Consider the following 10244-nt stretch of genomic DNA (forward strand, 5'->3'; position numbering starts at 1 on the left):
GTATTGCCATTGTTGAGTCGATGGTTAAGGCTAAGTGCACTAAGTCTTCACAGCCTAAGGGTAAAAGCTAAGCACAAGGGCAAGGGTTAAGCCTAAGGGTAAGGGCTTGAATGAGAGAGATGAGAGTAGTAGTTCCTCAAGGGAAGATAAGGCCAATGAAGAATCGTAACATTAAAAGGCAAGGACTAAGGGTTTGATCTAGGACAAAAGTATAGTGACCATGTCCTTTAAATGATTCTTATGCTTAGTACTATATAAGGCTAAGGAACACCCAAAACGAATGAAGCCTAAGCCATTGTGAGAACTTAAAGAGAGTTTAATGGTAAAAGTTGTGATAATGGTTAAGCCGAGAGAAAGGGATCTCTCAGGTTTTCATAGAGGGCAATGTGAGTGTGGCTATAAAGAGCTACTAGCCTTAGAGATGGTTGGTTTGTTGAAGAAAACGTAATGGCATAGATGTGAGCATTACACACCTTGCACCTGTATGTGCTGTATATCCTAAAAGGCCTATTGAGTTCTAGAAAAGGGTAAGGACCCCATGGTGCAGAAGAGAGGGTAATGGCATGTCAAACATAAAAATGCTACTCCTTTTGACAAGCTAGGATTATGGATGTCTACATGACATGAATGTTACTACATGCCTTGAAAGACTTATTGAGCACGAGAAAAGGGTAGTGACACATCACTAGGTAAGGAATTGCTTGCTTTGATAAGCATTGGTTTCATGGGAATCGTATGGGATTATGATCGAAACAAGGGATGACTATGAAGTTGTAACAAAAACCATCATGTACTAAGAGCCATCATGTACCAAAGACCATCGAGATGAAAATGGGACATTGATTCAGTATGAGTGTTTAGTGAAAGAATGACATCCCATAGCAATGAGCATATTGCTAGAATGAGTGAGGGAGAATCCTATAGTCCATATGCAAGTCCTAAGCCAAGTGGGTTGAAAAATGTAACTTGTTCGAGTTGGTGTAGGTGAAAGACCAAGAAAGATTGAGACCAAGGTCCTAAAGGCACATACAAGACTTATATGTACGAACTAGGGCCTAGGCTAAGGTGTAAGAGCATGGCAAGGTGAGCTATCTAGAGCCAAGAATAAGGATTGCTCATTAGAAAGATCTAGAATGCCCTAGAGAGTGGGATGGGTAGGCAGGCATAGAACACTCTAGATTAGCCTAGAGATAAGCCAGGCACATAGGTGCAGAAGAGTTTGGAGAAGCTTAGAGACAGGTAAGTTGTGTGAGCTCTGAAGGTTCTAAAAAGGCCAAGTGCAATAATAGTAGTGGGTTCTATAACACCCAAACAAAGAAGGCTCTAGAAGGCCCTAGCTGTATGCAAAGTAGTGACTAGATAAGGAAGATTCTAAAACCCACTAGGCATAGTAGTGCCTGGACTCTTCCAAACTCAAGGCTCAATAGAAAGCCTAGAATAAGCTAGATTCTGCAAAGGCCTTAACCAACCTAGGAAGTGTCTAAAGACCATGGAAGGGTCTAGATTACCTATAAGGGCTACACACTTGGATCAATAAGGGCCATATGTGCTAAGGATGCACAAGTATAAATAGGGGCCCTTTCTCTCACTTATAAGAAGTTATAAGCAACAAAAAGAAAGTAAGAGGAACCAAGTCATAGGCTTAGCCAGACTTAAAGACTTAGTGATAAACAGGAATCATTGTTAAGGACATTAAGCAATTGTATATAGCATCAACTAAATAGAAATTATAATTACTTTAACTCTCCTTCTTAGCTTTCTCCTAAGCTCTTAGGGAGCCAATTGACTACATGACATAAGTGTTTGGTACAGAGTCAGAAAAAAGGCTAACTTAGACACATAAACGATTGCTTTCAGCTTAAGGTTGCACCCATGACAAATTCATGTGTATGTGTCATGATCCATAAGCTGGTCCAAGCTTAGAGGTTTTTTTAAGTCAAGGAGCAATTCCAGTTCTAACAAGAGAAAGTCGACGTATGTGCATGTGTCATGACCCTTAAGCTGGTCCAAGACTAGAGGTTCTCTATGAGTTAAGGAGCAATTCCAATTCAAGCGGGATAGAGTCTAACATCTATGAGGACCAACCTTTAAGGTGTACTAGACATCTAGGTCATAGAGAGCTAGCCTAGAACAATGGTATGAGTAGTGATCAACACTCTATAGTCTTAGACCCAGTGTTTAGGTTTGATAGAATTGAGCTAGGCATAAGTGCGGGTGCTAGTAAGTGTTATATGAATTTACAAGCCATAAAAATGGTATTGGCATGACAAAAGTATAAAAATGTATCTGAACCCACCTATTGCCCGATCATGGTAGCATGGTGCATTGCCTAAGCCTAGGATACCTATGCTTAGTGCATGACCTAGCATACACCAATGGTTGTCAAAGAATGTGCCAAGACCAAGGGCCAACATGTCCCGATGGTGGTCAAGGCATTTGTATGTGTCATGATTTACAAGCTGGTCCAACCTCAAAGGTTCTTTCTGAGTTAAGGAACAGTTTCAATTCTAGCGAAATAGAGTCTGACAGCTAAGAGGACCAGGCCTTAAGGCATACTGGAGGTCCAAGTCATAAAGAATTAGCCCAAAATAGTGGTACAGATAGTGATCAAGACTCTAGTGGCTTTAACATGGTGTTCAGGTTCGACAAAATTAAGCCAAGCCCAAGTGCAAGCACTGGTGAGCATTATATGAATTTACAAGCCATAAAAATGGCATTGGCATGACAAAAATCTAAAAATGTGCCTAAACCCACCTAGTGCCTAGTCATGGTATGCATGGTGCGTAGCATAAGCCCTAGATATCCACGCTTAGTGTATGACCTAGCATGTGTCGATGCTATTTAATGAAACTACTTGCATAGAGGGCCAACATGTGCTAATGGTGGTTGAAGCATGTGCCAAGACCAAAGGTCAACATGTCTCAAAGCGATCAAAGTAAGTGCATATGTCATGATCTACAAGTTGGTCCAAGCCTAGGAATTTTTTTCAAGTCGAGGAGTAGTTCTAGCTCTAGTGAGATAGGGTCTAACTATCAGGGGAACCAGGCCTTGAGGAGTATTGAAGGCCCAAGTCATAGGAAACTAGCCTAAAATAGTGGTACAGCCAGTGATCAAGACTCCAGAGGCTTAGGCATAGTGTTCAAGTTCAATAAAATTGAGTCAAGCCTAGGTGCGAGCACTGGTGAACGTTGATATGAATTTACGAGCCATTAAAATGGCATTGGCATGACAAAAATATGAAAATGTGCTTAAACCCACCCATTACCTGGTAGTGGTATGCATTATGTGTGGCCAAGGCCTAGGATACCCATGAATGGTGTATAGCCCAGCATGTGTCGATAGTGTTCAAGAGAACTACCTACATAAAGACTAACATGTGTCGAAACTAAGGGCCAACATGTCCCGATGGTGGTTGAGGCATGTGTATGTGTTACAGCTTGTAAGTTAGTTAAGGCCAAAGGATTCTTTTTGAGTCAAAAATCAGTTCTAGTTCTAGCAGGATAGGGCCAGTTGCTTGAGAGACTATGCTTTGAGGCCTATTAAAGGCCTATGTCATAGGGAACTAGCCTAGAATAGTGGTATAAGGAGTGATCAATACTCCAAAAGCTCAGGCATGGTGTTTAGGTTTTACAGAATTAAGCCAGGCCTAGGTGCGGGCATTGGTCAATGCTTATATAAATTTACAAGCCATAAAAATGACATTGGCATGGTAGAAATATGAAGGTTGTGCCTAAACCCACCTACTACCTGGTCTTAGTATGTATGGTGTGCAGCTTGAGACTAGCCCAAAATTATGGTATGGGTAATGATCAAGACTCTAAAGGCTTAGGCATTGTGTTCAAGTTTGGTAGAATTAAGCCAAGCCTAAGTACGAGCATTGGTGAGAGATGCATAGGTATATAGTTAGAACCAAGTGTAGGCACTGATGATCAAGGTGTGGGTGCATAGTCAAACCAAGGTGTTGGCATGCCTAAACACAATCTTGGGAGGATTAGATTTGTCGGCTTCCAGAAAGCCCAATACTACAATACAATCTTTGATATGCTAGAACTATGCTAAGCACTTGAGTTTCATAGGCTAAGTTAGGTAAACAAAGTCAATTCCCTATCCAAGGTCACACAAAGTTTGGCTTAAGACTGAAGACTATGAAACATGCATTGAGCATTATTTGTTGTCGATGGCAATAGAGGGGTAGACAAGTGCCTTGGGTGGAAAGGATACACATGCCACACTAAGTGCCAACATCTACCGAAAAGGTGTCTGAGGCAACAATCCCTACCAAGTGCCAACATTTGCCAAAATGGTGTCTGAGGCAACAAACCCCACCAAGGACCTACTTGTGTAGATGATGGTTGATGTAAGTGCCAGCACCATGTGCCAGCATCTGGCGATGGTATCCAAGGTAACATCTTACACTAAAGGGCTAGCATCTACTGATGGTGTCCAAAGTAAGAATGGGTCGGCATTTGCCAATGGTGTTGGATGCGATTGCCTACACTAACCAAGGGCTAGAGGCTGTCGATGGTATTTGAGGTAATAGCCCATACCAAGTGCTAGCATATGTCAATGGGTTCAAGGTAACTGCCCGCACCAAGGGCAAGTTCATCCCTATAACAAATACCTAGGGCATTTTATTGTCATTTAGTTGGATACTAGGGAGAGGGATGTGGTTGCCTGGCTAAATCAATTGCAATGAAGAATAGCATTCATCCCTAACCCTTAAAAGGTGTGATGTAAAAAAAATAGAGTGAGAGGACTTTGATGGGTGAGAAATGAGGGATAAATTAAAGTGACAAAGGGTTAAATCGTAGTGGATCATAGCAGCAAGGCCACTCTACCACTTGCAATACCCCGTTACATATTTAAGTCATCTGTAAAGTATTCTACTCACTACTTAATAGGAATTAAGCTACTACACCTATGACATGTGCCTTTAGGGGCCATGGGCCTTTTCTACGAGTCAATAATTGGGTGAAAATGCATGCATCACATTTAGCTCAGATTCTAACTTAGAGGCATTTAGTCATAATTTAACGTATGGTAGCTTCGTGCCACTGGCTTTTCAATCAAATGCGATGACCAAATATAAGAATCAATAATTCCTCTTATATTAAGTTGAATTACTATTACGACACTACCATCAGTAAGGTAAAACTAACCTATCTTATGACAGTCTAAACTTATTTCATGTTCCTTATTGATGGTGAGCAATCCAACACTTGGTGAATTTTATTTCACAATGATAGGAAGAGTTGACATCGAAGGATCAAAAAGCAATGTTGCCATGAATGCGTGGTTACCACAAGCCAGTTATCCTTGTGGTAACTATTCTAACACCTCTCTAACTTTAAATTTTGAAGGTTTAAAGGATCGATAGGCCATGTTTTCATAGTATTAGAATCAAATGAGCTTTTACAATTTTGTTTCATATGAGATTGCTATTCTTATTGAGCTCATCTTAGGACACCTATGTTATCCTTTAACAAATGTGCCACTCTAGCCAAACTCTCCACCTAACAATGTCTTTTGCCCAGATTGACCTATCAAAGCCAACCTTGGGTCCAAAAGAAAAGGTTGTGCCCCCTACTGATTCATGAAATAAGTAAAATAATGTTAAAGTAGTGGTATTTCAATTTTTCTTGAGGGCTCATACTTATCCTACACCTCTCAAGTCATTTCATAAAGTCAGACTAGAGTCAAGCTCAATAAGGTCTTCTTTACTTATTGATTCTACCAAACTTATTCCCTTGGCTGTGGTTTTGTTGGATATTAGATAGGGACATGGAAATCTCATTAATCCCTTCATGTGCATCACTAATTAGATGACAAGGTATTTGGCTACCTTAAAAGAGTTATAGTTACTACCACCATTTACTCGTCCTTGGTTGAATTTCTTCACTTTGACATTTAAAGCACTAGGTAAAAATCACATTACATGACCATCCATAGGGACCATCATAATGTTTTGTTTTAATTAAATAATCAGATTCTTTTTATTCACACCATTTTTAAATTGACTCTTTTAAGGAAAGCCCTCGAAAAAGTCATTCTTAATCCATCCATCAACTAGCACATGATAACCCACTCTCACCATAGGAATAGTTCAAGTAGTGCACCGATAGCTGATGGGTTTAGAAACAGCTCAAGAGGCTATTCATCTTGGAGACTTGATACAGTTATGAGTATGACTATGTGTGGATGGCATTTGGTGCTCTAGATTTTGAGGCTATTGGTGGTGCACTAAACACCACATGATATGTAATGCTCTTTCGGTCACTAAACCCTACCTTCGACTGAGCCATTTCCAAGGTAGGCAATCATTAAAAAAAATGATAACTCTTTCTGAAGCCTCTGCTGATGTCTCTAGACTTTCTAAAGTTACCATCAGCCACTACATCCTAGTTCAAAAAATTTAACTCGATTCCCTTTTAAAGCTCACATTGGATGCATTATCATAAGGGCTTCCCCTATCTCATTGGATTAACTAACCTATGTGTAAGTGCTGTTCACATTGAACCTTTCCCCTTTTTAGCCTTCAAAGTTCTCATTTGAATATTTGCTACTACCATTGAGATTTACACTGACGCCACTTCACCTAGGCTTACGCCCTGAGTTTTGTGGCAACTACTGCACCTTTTTACTCATTGGGACCTAGCTTTACCCTAACAGCCAGGTATAGGTCACACGTTTAAGTACCATCCATTTTTGGGGTGAGTTGATTCAGCATGTGAGTTGTTAAACACTCCTTAGTGGATTTTGACTTTTATGACCATTGTCTTGCTATCTTTATTGACCAACACCCTTTGTGATTTCTAGGTTAGAGCATAGTTAGGCATCGTAACCCAACTTTTAGTTCATCTTGCATCGTTAGTTATGCTTACCAAAAATGACCCACTTAGAGCTCTTGATTCCATGGTGTAGCTTAACGAAGCAGTCACTCTATCCTACCTATTTAAAGTTTAAGAATAGGTCAAAAGCATTGCATCCTTGATGCCTCTAATCATTGGCTTTACCTAATAAAACTCGCTAAGGGCTCCAATTATCTTAAGGGAAACTTCAAAGAAAACCAACTGCTAGATGGTTTGATTAGTCTTTTGCTTATAACCAAGTTAGACAAATGATTTGCATGTCAATATCACTAAGGGCCTTCACTAGAATTTCCTCTAGCTTTGCCTCACTCAAGCATAGTTCACCATCTTTTGGGTCTTGATAGGCATGCTCACACTTAAACCATTTTCAAAAGATCAAAGTTGGTTAGCAGTGCACTTATGAGGGATGTTGTCGATCAACTTCTTTATGCCTTATTGCTTTTCTAGCTCATTGATTCATACACATGTCAAACTTTTTAGTTTTTATTTTAAGATAGGTGTAATGAAAGGCTCACAGATTGACATCTGAAGCATGTCCATGAAAGGCATGTTGAGATAGTGTGTGTTGTATTCCATGATCGTGATGACATCTTCGTGGGCATGTTGAAAGCCCAGGCTTGGGCTACTATCATGACCCATGTCAGTCCATGCCTTAAGCTGATCACTGATTGGCTCTCACTATTCCACATTCAATTGGGGTGCATCATCAGCCTTCATCCACTTTTCTCCTAACATGTTCAAGCACTCTTTGACTCTCTTATCGAAGTCCTTTTTGTCTTCCCCTCATTCTACTTGTTCACTATTAGTTTGTCACCCATATTCAACCTTGAATGCAATTTACCGCTTGATTGGGGTTGTATTCCCAAACAACCCAACTTATAGACAATGCCTCATGGTGTAATAGGGTCTAAGCACAACAAGGTTCTCACCCTCTTTGACACCCTTTTCCAAAGGACTTAGTTCTGGTTCACCACTAAGGATGCTTCTCTATACTACAATTCAAACGTCGAGGCTCCTTAATTCTCAAGTTGGGCCTAAGATACACTCTTAGTGTATGACCCAGCATGTGTTGATGGTGGTCAAAGCATGTGCCAAGACCAGAGGCCAACATGTCCTATGGTAGTCAGACATGTGCATGTGTCACGATCTACAAGTTGATCTAGGCCTAAGGTTTCTGTTCGAGTCAAAAAGTAGTTCTAGTTCTGGTGAGACAAAGTCTGATAACCAAGAAGACCAAGCTTTTAGGCATACTAAAGGTCTAGGTTATAGGAAACTAGCCTAAAATAATAGTACGAGTAATGATCAAGACTCCAAAAGCTCAAGCCCGATGTTCAGGTTCAGTAGAATTGAGCTAGGCCTAAATGCAAGTGTTGGTGGGCACTATACGAATTTACAAGCCATAAAATGGCATTGGCATGGTAAAAATATGAAGATGTGCCAAAACCTACCTACTACTCAGTTTTGGTACATATGGTGTGTGACCCGAGCCCATGATACCCATGCTTGGTATAGGGCCCAACATATGCCGATAGTGTTCGAAAGAACTGCTTGCACAAATGGTTAGCATGTGCCAATGGTCGTTGAAGCATGTGCCAAAATCAAGGGCCAACATGTCCCGATGGTAATCAAAACATGTACATATGTCACAATCCATAAATCGATCTAAGCTTAGAGGTTCTCTTTTAGTCGAAGACCAATTTTGATTCTAGTAGAACACAGTCTAACAGCCAAAACGACCAAGCCTTGAGGTATATTAAAGGTCTAGGTCATGGGGAACTAGCCTAAAATAATGGTATGGGCTGTAGTCAAGACTCTAGCAGCTCAAGCACAGTGTTTAGGTTTTGTAAAATTTAGCCATGCCCTAATACAGGTGCTAGTGAACATTATATGAATTTACAAGTAATAAAAATGGCATTGGTATGGCAAAAATATAAATATGTGCCTAAACCCACCTACTACCCAATCGTGGTGTGCATGGTGTGCAACCTGAGCATAGGATACCCACACTTGATACATAGTCTAGCATATGCCAATAGTGTTCAAGGGAACTACCCATAGAAAGGGCCAACATGTATCGATAGTGGTCAACGCATGTGCCAAGACTAAAGGCTAACATGTCTCAATAGTGGTCAAGGCATGTGTATGTGTCACGGTCTATAAGCTAGTCTACGCCCAAAGATTATCTCTAAGTTGAAGAGCAATTCTAGTTCTAGTGGGATAAGGTCCAACTACCAAAAAGACCAAGCTTTAAGGCCTACTAAAGGCCCAATCATAGGGAACTAGCCTTGAACAGTGGTATGGACAGTGGTCAAAATTCCAAAGGCTCAAACATAGTGATCAGGTTTGATAAAATTGAGTCAAGCCTAGATACAGGCACTTGTGAGCACTTGTATGAATTTACAAGCCATAAAAATGGCATTGGTATGATAAAAAAATGAAGATGTGCTTGAACTCACTTACTACCCAATCGTGGTGCATATGGTAGGCAGCTTGGTCCCAAAATACCTATTCATAGTGTGTGACCTAGCATGTATGGCCTAACATGTGTCATTGGTGTTTGAAAAAACTACCCATACAATAGGTTAGCATAGGTCGATACTGGTAAAAGCATATGCTGAGACCAAGGGCCAACATGTCGTAATGGTGGTCAAGACATGTGCATGTATCATGGTTTACAAGCTGGTCTAGGTCCTAAGGTTCCCTCTAAGTCAAGGAACAGTTTCAATTCTAGTTGGGCATGGTCTGACAGCCAATGAGACTAGGCCTTAAGGCCTATTGGAGGCCCAGGTCATAGGGAACTAGCTTAAAAGAGTGGTATAGGTAGTGATCAAGACTTTAAAGACTTAGGCATGGTGTTCAGGTTAGGTAAAATTGAGCCTACCCACGTACGATGGCTACTAAATGATGTGTGGACACATAATCAAATCTAAGTGTGGGCACTTATGATCAAGGTGTAGGCACATAGTCAGACTCAGGTGTAGGCATACTGGAACATAGTCCTTAAATGATCATATTTGTGGGCTTCTAGAAGGCCTAATACTATAGCATAATCTTTGACAAGCTGGAATTATGATGGGCACTTGAGTTTCATAGGCTGATTTAGATAGATGGAGTCAATTCCTTATCCAAGGCCAAATAAAGTTTGGCCTTAGGTGGTAAGGTCATGGTACACATGCTGCACCAAGTGCTAGTGTCACGAGCTGAGAGCTTAAGCTTAGCTACCATGCAGCCTTAGGTAGGAAACTACCATTTATATGTCTAAGTTAGCCTTTAAACCAACTTTGTGCCATACACTAACTGACTATGTCATGCACTTGTATTGGAACTCGACTAACCTCCTAAGAGTTTAAAAGAAAGCTAGGAAGGAAATGGTTG

At 40.6% G+C, this 10244-nt stretch overlaps 1 pseudogene; it reads right to left on the reverse strand.

Moving 5' to 3' along the window:
* Positions 1 to 4779: 4779 nt before the first annotated feature.
* LOC149515674 (25S ribosomal RNA) lies at positions 4780 to 7947 on the reverse strand (annotated as a pseudogene).
* Between the last annotated feature and the right edge of the window lie 2297 nt (positions 7948 to 10244).

The sequence above is a fragment of the Durio zibethinus genome, chromosome 12, assembly GCF_047325235.1.
Source record: "Durio zibethinus cultivar Kanyao isolate XHJ-2024 chromosome 12, ASM4732523v1, whole genome shotgun sequence".
Taxonomy (NCBI): domain Eukaryota; kingdom Viridiplantae; phylum Streptophyta; class Magnoliopsida; order Malvales; family Malvaceae; genus Durio; species Durio zibethinus.